Source organism: Scaptodrosophila lebanonensis, unplaced genomic scaffold (assembly GCF_003285725.1).
Source record: "Scaptodrosophila lebanonensis strain 11010-0011.00,11010-0021.00 unplaced genomic scaffold, SlebRS2 tig00000024-arrow-pilon, whole genome shotgun sequence".
Lineage (NCBI taxonomy): Eukaryota > Metazoa > Arthropoda > Insecta > Diptera > Drosophilidae > Scaptodrosophila > Scaptodrosophila lebanonensis.
Genome location: NW_022060538.1, coordinates 3910878 through 3921366, shown reverse-complemented (window position 1 = coordinate 3921366; position 10489 = coordinate 3910878).

Below are 10489 nucleotides of genomic sequence, written 5' to 3'. Positions count from 1 at the left end.
ATTCGGTCTGGTAAGCTTTTATATTTTAAGACATGTATCGTCCAGGGATTCGTCATGAGCACCAAGCCGGGTTCCGCGACATAGCAAAGCGTTACAGCACCTAAAAATAGAAAAATGAACATGCTTTAGTTAGTAGTGAAATATAAAACTGATTATAAGTATTACCTGAAACACTTTCACTAAAGCGCACCAAAAATGCGCCCATTCCTTGGCTTTTAAGATCCTGCTCCGCCTTGGTCTTACTTATGAAGCCCATGATAAGTCCTTTATTCCATAGGGGGAGCAAAGCTTCCTTTATTAGTTTAGCAATGTCGTAAAACCAATTCCAGAAAGGTACGGGACACCCAGTACTATATTCCTTACAAAACTGACTTCGTGTAATACATTCAAGTGTTGCGTTTTTACTTTGCAATTTTTCAACTGGTTTAGAATGGATTGAATAGGATTAAATACTTTTTATAAAGATCAAAACTGATAAATTCACACTCACATAGGAAGTCTAAATTACTTTGTGTAAGTGAACGGTCAGTAACCGAGCTTATATATCTACATAATGCTCCTGACATTTGAGTCCAGTTTACAGAATCCGCGACCTGAAATGGTTCTCGTACCATATTTGCGAACATAGTATCCCAGATGATTGTTGCCCAAGACGAACAATCCTGGTTACTGTGCGAGTTGACAACTAAAGGCAAGGACAGAGTCGATAAGGTTACAGGACCATCGTTTGTTGTAATAGTTGTGAGAAAACATAATGCATATTTTTCCTCCATTATCTTTTCAGCTACTTTGGTCCGTTTAACATCGTTTAATTTCATGCTGACAAATGTCGCCGAAAGTAAGTTGGATATGTTATTATATTCAAAATTGGTGGAATTTTTAGTTATCTTGCCAGAGGATTTGAGCGATGGATTGAATTTTGGCCCCTCGCTTGCGCGTTGTTTGTAGTGTTCTCCTACTTCAATTTCTGTAAAAAGAATGATAAGGTCAGGATGGTAATATTTATTTGTAGTTTTTACATACCTGGTAAAATAATACATTTAGCTGTTTGTGGATTTGGATATATATCTAGTAGAAAAATCAGGGAGACCTTAATGGTTGAGTTCGTCTTTAAGACTTGCTTTGGATGTTTCGCTATTATGAAGGCCGAACAAAAGAGAATATACTGTGAATGCATCACTTTTTGTAGTAATTCTGATGGGTCTATATTTATCCTGATGTCGTCTAAAGCTGTTACGATATTGCTAACCAAATGTTGTAGTGAATTGAAGCAACTTTTTATATTCTGTAAAATGGGTATACTACCATTGCTAGTCCATTCTTCTATGATACTATTGGGCAAACTACTAAGATAACTTATGACTTTCTCGTGCAGAGAAGTATAGGTAAGGTATGAGTTTTCAATATGGCGTAGTATGGAATTAAGTTCGCCCATGATGTTTTCGTAAAAGCTTCCTGGTTCCGGGCTACTATGCGAGCAGGTGAGATATTGTTCCAGCTCCATCTGCAACCGAGCCTCGTTCAATCTCGTTTGGTATTGCATCAGAACGTGGTAAGCAAGCTGTATTTCGAGGTTCAAACTCTGAGCATTGTTCATAATGCAGTTAGCATCGATATCCATGTTTTCGTTGCTCAAATGATCGATAACGGATGTCATTTCCATTGATAAATTGTATTATCCGTAAGCTGGAGGAGTGAAGTGCAAAGAACCTTGCATTAATTAATCGTATTTGTGATTTAAAAAATAATTAATTGATAAATTAATTATTTAGTTAATTAAAAATTAATTTATTAAAAATGTTCGCCTTGACTCACTGATTAAGGATATATATAAATTTTGTCCGTAATCCTTATGAAACAGTCAAAATTTCAGCTTGAGTTTTATTTGTATCCAAAAAAAAAAAAAATCTCAAAGAATAATCATTATTTTATAAGTTTTATTTTTTTGCTCATCAATAATGATTATTGGTTAATTTTTAAAGTAAAACTCAAAATTAATCATTAAATTGTGAGCGAATGAATACAAATTAAAATTTATAAATCATGGTGATAGATAAATGTAGATAAAGGATTAAGGATAAAAAGGATGTCAGTAAATTCCTCGCTTTCCAAAAGTTACTATAAGTGAATGATTTTTTCGTTAAAAAAAAAAAAACAAAATAATCATTATTTGCGGTCCCTGAATTAAACTGAAGCCAGACTCATATTAAATATTACAAAGAACAATGTGTAGAAGCTGAGAAGCAAAAACGTGGTTTGCCTATCGAGCTCTGACAATGTTCCAAGCGTTGTTATCAGCGCGCATAGCAGAAGTAAGCGAGTATAATTGTTGTGGCTTACGTTTCTTAGAATTGGTCGATTTAGAAGAAATTTGAAACAAGATAGAATGCTGCAGTCGAGTTAGCTTGACATTGCTATACCCTATACTCAAACAAACCAATTCAGAAGCAAACATAGGAAGAAAAAAAAGAATGTACACGATGCTGTCAACCATTCCCAAGCTACATAACTTAATAATTTATAAGTGTATACTTTTTTATACCCTTTACTCGAAGGGTTGAAAGGGTATATTAGCTGTGTGCACAGTAGGCAGAAGAAAGCTTTTCTCACTATTTTAAGTAGTTACTTAAAGCAAACTTGGTTTGTAAGTAAACGTCGTTTGACATTCTTTTCTCTGTATTATTTATGTTCCGGACTGGCTTAAAACTTTCCCCCACCGGTTTGGAGATTACCCTCTTTCTCCTTTTGTCTTTCTTGTTCCATCTTTCTCTTTCCCCGTTTCTCTGTTCCCCTTTCTCTTCCTCTTCATTTCTCTCCCTCTTTACCTCTGTCTCTTTCTACTCCTTACTTTTTCTAATTAGCTCCTAAGTAGAATTAATTTTCCTCTTCTACATACTATTTGTTTAGATTGTCAGGTCTATAATGTCTCTGACCACATATGGCTGTGAATCGGGGCATAGCTGGCCAACTGGCAAATAAAATTCCCCAACATGTCGGGGGCATTTATAGACGTTATTGTACAGCTTTTTTGTAGGCTTTCTTATCTTGTAAGTTGAGACTTTGTTATATTAATCATATTTGTATTTTTAATTTTAAATCTTAATATATATATAATATGTTAATACATATATATTGTTTTTGAATAAATCGACAGAACTACTTGTTGATTTAAATAAATAAAAAATTAAATTAAATAAACACTATAGTATGTCAGGTGTACCTGACTTTGGAGTTTTTTGCAGAAATATTTTGGTTATGCCTTAACAGCAAGATTTTAAAGCTGGGGCTTATACATCACTCCATTTATTTCCATTGTGGTCCTTATGTTATTACGAGTTCATCATTCCAGTCAAATTTGTTTTATAAAGATCCCACGATAACAAAGATGTTATATTAATAGAGACATTATGTTAAAATTGTGATATTTTTTTCAAGAAAAGTTGAACGGAAATAGTTCATCTTGCAGTATTGAGTAAGCTCGGGCTCTGCGTGCTGGAGCGCAAAGAAACATTGACTTGATTTTAGTTAAATTTAAATACCTTTGTTATTGTGGTCATGGTTGGCTTCTAATTTTGATAACATACTTACAATTGTAATTGCATAAATATATTCTGATTTTTTTAAAAGACTATGATCTACACTGTGCCACTAATTGTATAAATTGGTAAGAACACCAGAGTCCATTTGAACTATACCTTTAAACATTCGATTGATTGAAGTGATTGAGAATGAAGTTGCAGGTTGAACGTAAATTCTAACTGTATTCCACAAAGAAGTAATTATTTTTGATATATGTTGGTGACTTAACGATTTCACGTTTAAAAATAAATTATATTTTGTGTATTTATTCAACATATAAGCAAACAAAACCCACATATGTATAATATGTATATACTAAAAACACATTTGGTTGTTTCCGGCTACCACAGATTATTTTCTGGTTAAACTTGATTATAAAAGTGTAGTCAGTTGCGTGATGCAACTATTATTACTTTTTATTTGTTAAAACTTAGGCCAGTTCATTTTTATACTCTTTGCTTGCATTAAAATATTATTTTTGAATAACATTAATATTCATAATTATGGTCACATACAAGTTGAAATTAGTTTTCTCCTTATTTTAAACTTGCGAACAAATTTCCGCACATCTAAATACGAACTGCTTGTGGTGAAGTAAAGCCGAATACTAAAATACTCGAAGAAACTGGCGGCTCGCTAATAGCAACAGAGCGATAGTCATTTGTCATAAAATGATTTAAAACATTGACGTTTATTTTAAACTTAGACCAGGGCTCCTCACTGATAACCTCACAACATCGCCAGCACCTAATTCATAAGAAATAATAATATTAATTGTCCTATTTGTCATGCACTCTTCTGATCGAAGAATTACGAGAATTACGAGTACATACTTGTACATAGGTACTTAAACGGAACATCCCTAGTATAGTAGCATAAAAAAAAAAAAAAATTAAAATCGTACTGTCAACACATACAACGCATCTGTGTACAGTATAACTGCAAAGTATAATTTTAAATTTTTTAATTTTTCTAGAACTTTTATTTTTTGAGATCCAGACAGATCCTGACAGGGCTTGTCATGCTCATCATGAATATATCTATATACTTTGTCACACCTGCCTGTTAAATTTTTCGCTTCCCGCAAACCTAAAATACTATTGTACCTTCACATTCGTTGTTTGAAAAAATTGTACTTGTAAATTCTATTAGAAATTCACTTTACATTACATTAAGAATCCTCAAAACATGTTTGAAGCACGAGTGGGAGTCTTGAATCAGTCCAGCTAAGGCGCAGCTTTCCAGCAAATCGGCGCTGCTATAATATAATACATGTATATATTTTTATGTACTTATGTGTATAAACATTAAAAACTATGATGTTTTTGTTTTTAAAGCTGTTAATTTTCTCAGTTTTGGGCAACACTATCGCTGCTTTAGTTATTATCAGACTACGCAATCGTGGGCTCGGCGCTGTTTAAGTTGTGGAACACGGTGCGGCTGGAGGGCAGTCTATTCCGAATTATACTTATACTGCAGAAATGTTGAGTTTTGACTTGCTGTTTTGTTGTAATAATTGATATGTCAATAGAAAGATTTTGACACATACAGATTTCAAAGAAGTTCACTACTATAATGGTATCAAACGAGGGTTTATAATAATGACAATGGATATCAGTTCAGTTTCGCGTTTGATTTCGCATTTAACGACATACTATGAATAAAGTTAAAATCGGATGAGAAATTATAGGAAATTGTAATTGTAGTATTCGGGAAGCGGCGCATGATGCCAGCATTTTGATGAGCAGTGTAGGTCGATATGTAGCTTGGGGCTTTTTGGTAAGTTTCAATCCAAAAATATACCGAAACAAGCAAGATTACTAGGGCTGATGGAAGACATGCTAGTAATTGTACAATAAGCGATATTATTGCTGTTGCATATTTGTAAAATAAAGATTGTGTTGTAAAGTAAAGTGGGTCGTAATTGATCCTTTATAGGTTCAAAAAACTGATTATTGTAAAGTCATTCCGAGAATAAATTCGAATTCAATCGATGCAGCCAGACAAATTACAACATTAATATTAAAGAAAATTTAATTGGTATTCTGATACATACACATATAATACTTTTTGCTATGTACAAGTATGTGACCGGCCAGTTTGTTCAGAACACCAGTTACTATTACTATTTAAAAACAACAATATTTACGGCATAATGTGCCCTGCATTTAAAGGGTTAAGGGTATAATACGAGAAACTCTAAATGCCAAATGTACATATGTAATAGGCAGGGGAGGCAGTTCATGCATGCATTATGTCGTTGTAGACATCAGAAAGGAACCAACATGAGTGGGATAGTAGCTCACAATTGATTATCAAATTACCTTCCTCTTAGATTCCATGATGCACATTGCCTCGCATTCAACACCCTTCACAAATTGACGCAGTCTGGCCGACTCACTTGCCTCACCAATCTAATTTTAAGCTTTCCATTCAAAGTGTCAATCAAACGGACGTATTGATTTGTTTTCAGCATGCACAACTAAAAGGCAGAAGTCACGTACATTGAAAGGCCCGAGTGCCAAAGGGTAGTAGCCCACTTGCTGCCCTACCTGGCCATTTCATTTTTTCCTACCTTACATTTGTACATTTTATATTTTCTTCATGGTTCCAATACAATTCTCTTATCCTCTAACACTTGGCGAAGGGTGTTATCTAAACGTGAATGTGCAATATTTGTAGCCTGTGTTTTTTATTAGTTTTCAACCCTTTTCAGGGAAAAATGATGCTAATAAAAATCCATGTTAATGTTGCATGAATATCAAATAAATTGAGGCAACCAACACGTACAAGAAGGAACGACTACAAATACACTCGTATATAAAAACACATACACGTATCGATTGAACATAAAATTGGGCAATTTCATTGACGTTACAATTTTTTATGCTAAAAGGCCAGCAGGGAGTTATTGGGTTGTCCGGCCTAAGCGAGGATTGTTTGAGTCGTGTGTAAATAATTTAACTGGAGCGGCGGCGACATTTGCATAGTGACAAATGATTGCTGAGCAATGTTTAGAAATGTTCAGATACTCTGTTCAGCCAGTTAAGTAGCTGTCAGCGTCAATGGCAAACTGCAAGTGTGCCGTGTGTATCGATTTTTGCGCCAGCGAGGCTGCGAATGACAGCCGCCGCACAAGTCGCGACAGACGTGGCCGGAGGCTCTACCCCTTTTTGCATATACAACTCATACCAGTGCAGCGTTTCTACACAGAGAAAAAAAACCCTGTTCATTATTTCAAACTAAATTTACATACATTCCAAACAATAGTTTTGAACCGAAAGCATGCTATTTTGAAAATATTTCCCTGCGCAAGATTTAGAGTGGATAGAAAAATAAACAAAGCAAGTGTCACATGCTGCACAAATATTTGGTATACTTATCTTAGAAAAAGTCAGTAACAATTGTTTATACTCTATACCTGAAAGGTTGAAGAGTATATTAGGTTTGTGCAAAGTGCAAAATGTAACACGCAGAAGGGGGCGTGAAAGCCCCCACAAATTATATATTCTTGATCAGCATGACAATACCAGTCGATTTAGGCATGGCTATCTGTATGTCCGTCCGTATAAGCACCTGGATCTTAGAGACTGTAGAGGATTTATAATTGATGAAAATTTTTATTTTAAATAATACATTTTTTAATTATTCTACACATAGGTATTCGACCTTAGCTTTTTCACTTGTTTTATAATTCGAACAAAACACCTTGAAGCCGTTTCGGATTGGGGGAATTTACACGTCAGATGGCTATATATCAGAGTGTACAGTTCCACAATTAGCAACTGGTCAGAAATATCGGTAGATGGACCTATTAAGCTCTCATGTGATTTGCGAGAAATTTTTCTGTCTCAAAATTGGTCTAAAAGTCTATTTCAATTTGGACAAAATTTCTATACTTGAGATTTGTCGATTTAATAGATCATATTCACTTCTTTTCATATACAAGTAAGAACAAATTCATGAAAATAAAACAATACCTCCTGAAAACCAATAGTTTTGCTAAAGGTAAAGCGCAGATCTTATTATAAAATATTGCTTAAAATATTATAAAAAACATTTTTGATTTGCATAGCGTTTTTTTCTGTGTTGCGCTTACTGACTGAGGCAAGTATGTACTTGTGCAAACGCATTTGAAATCAATGCAAGTGGCAGCTGTGGTTGCAACATTGTTGCCGGTTGCCGGTTGTCTGACGTTGACGTTGGCATTGTGTAAACAATGCGACATGCGCAAGATATCCAGCGAAGGCGGCCTGCTCATTTTCTAGCGCATTATTAATGCGGCTGTATATAAAGCTTCGAATGGATGTGTGTGTGTCTGTGTGGGTGTGTGTGTGTGTGTGGGTATGTGTGTATTGTCGCTTGTTTGCCCACAGATTTTTAACGTGAATCAATCAAATCACATGACTGCTTGACTAACAGCCAGAGATTTGATTGATGAACTGCACAGAGAGTAGTGTGGAATGGGGCAAAAGTGATAAAGGCAGCTACTACATAAATAGCTTTCTGTGAGTGATTGTATGAGTATGTGTCGAGAATGTGTGACTGTGTGTGTGTGCGAATATATATATTCGCTATTCGCTGCATAAGTACCACTATGACACGCACATTACAAACAACGACGGTGGCTGCTGCCTTGCGGCTAGATACCCACACATGTACGTACATGCACATAAAATTAGCTTCATAATGGTTTGGCTCAAAACCGCATAAAGAGTATTTTATTGATTAGTGGATTATGCGTTAAGTGGGGCTGGGTGCTCAATCAAGACGAATGACAAGGCAAGTTCATTTTCCTCCACGTTGGCGCTCCGTTAATCATTGGGTTTCTAATGAAAATTTGATTTGCTTCTGGTTGATTAAAATGATTTCATTAATATGCCGGCACAAGGACACGTGCCTACTACACATTGGAATGTAGAACAAAATGGGGACTCAGATATAGGTATGGCAGGATAATTGATAATCATTATGTATTACTTTTATTATTTGTATTATTATCAATATTTACAGAAGGTGGCCCAAAGATGGCTTTTCAATATTCTTAATTAAATATGTGATTATGTGCAAAGAAGTGAAATTTCAGCTAAGCATCCAATAACTACAATTTCATGGATGCTAAGCACTTAATAAACTTGGGGAACGTTTCAAAATGTGCTGTAATATTCCCAATACTGGGAAACTCTATCAAAATTTTAAATATTAAATTGAGTTACAGAGTGTTCTTATTTTTCTGTCAAGCATTTTTAGGTAAATTTTTTTTTTTTTTTACATCTATACAATTTATTAAACCAGTATGGGGAATCTATGTACATATATTTACAATATTTTAGATTTATTTTAGATATTATTTTTTTCTATATATTTTACACAAGGGATCTCGTGGGGAGATCCTTTGGATGGCACTTCTTCAGTCTTCTCTTTTTTAGGTAAATGGAATTCACAACAGAGAGTAGCGATAAAGAAGGACACCTAAAAGTATGCTATGGAATTTTCAACTCTATTCCGCGGTACCGAATAGGTGAACTATTACCTTTAGTTACAAAATCTGAGCACATCTGGCATTAAATTTCTTTTTAGAATGGAAATACGTATATGACATCATTCGATTGAGCCTCTTGCATTACCCAAAGTACAAACAAATTAATGAATATCGAAACGAAATCATAAAAATTACCAGTTATATAGTATAATGTTTTATAGACTGTGTCGAAATTGGAGGCATGTACGAGAATGTATGTTTTATGACCTACATATCTAGTAAGAGCATATTCTACAGTTTTCATCTATAACTTTATTAACACCCACACGTATTCACTTGACGCACTGTACACTTACAATGAAGTTTGGCCTTCATTTTCCAAATTACGAGTATAGTATATGCAGTCGTTCGTCATAGTTATGCAAAACAATTTTTGCCTGCTTCCATTTTTTTCTTCCTTCGCATATTTACGAGTACTACTCAAGCTATTTTCCAGTATTGCATACTTTTGTAAATTCGCTGACTGACTTGGACGTCGTGGTAGTCGTTTTGGCATTTCGTGTGTTGCAATAAAATATTTTATTACTTTTTAAGTGTATTTGCTACTCGTAAAGTTTTGTTGCCTGCCCCGCTATTTCATGCCATGCAACGACGACTTTGAAATGGGGAATGACAACGAGTGGGTCGACTATTGGAGGCAGCCTTCCCCGTGCTATGTCACATGTGACTGACTGCGCCTCACTGCCGTTCGGCATGCAAATTTCAAGTCAAGTCGAGGGAAGTAAAGGCAAGTATGCAGTGGTAATGTGATGAGGTTAGAGCTGGTTGGTGGCATGCGTATGGGTATGGGAATATGGCCGTACAGTGCGTGCCAATCTCGAAGTGATCTGTGCGAAGTACAGTTTGAAGCTTGGAAACGTGCCAATGATCTACTCACAGATGTCAACTGTTATCTGAGACAATGGCAATTGTTTTATTTGAAAATAATTAAGGCATTTAATGAAATATTTTGAGGCAATTGAAGAACACATGCGCTTGAGGTGCCATATAAATAGTTAAGTGTCGCGTTGTTTGAAATGTGTTTGGTTATTAAATAAAAAAAAAAAATCATTCAAAATTATTTCTAAATTTATGTGGAATTGTATATGTGTGTATGTTTTGATTTCCTGCTGTGAAACGTGGCTGATAGTCTGATTTAACTTCCGTTTGATTTAACTTGCTGTGGCTGGTCTCGCAGCCCACTGTTAATGCTGTTTAAAAGATAAGAACACTTTTTATAGCCTGTACCCAAAGGGTGAAAGGCTATACTAGTTTTGTGCGCATGTATGTAACACACAGAAGGAGGCGTGGCAGACCCCACAAAGTATATATATTATTGATCAGGATGAGAAGCCGAGTCGATATAGCCTTGTCCGTCCGTCCGTCTGT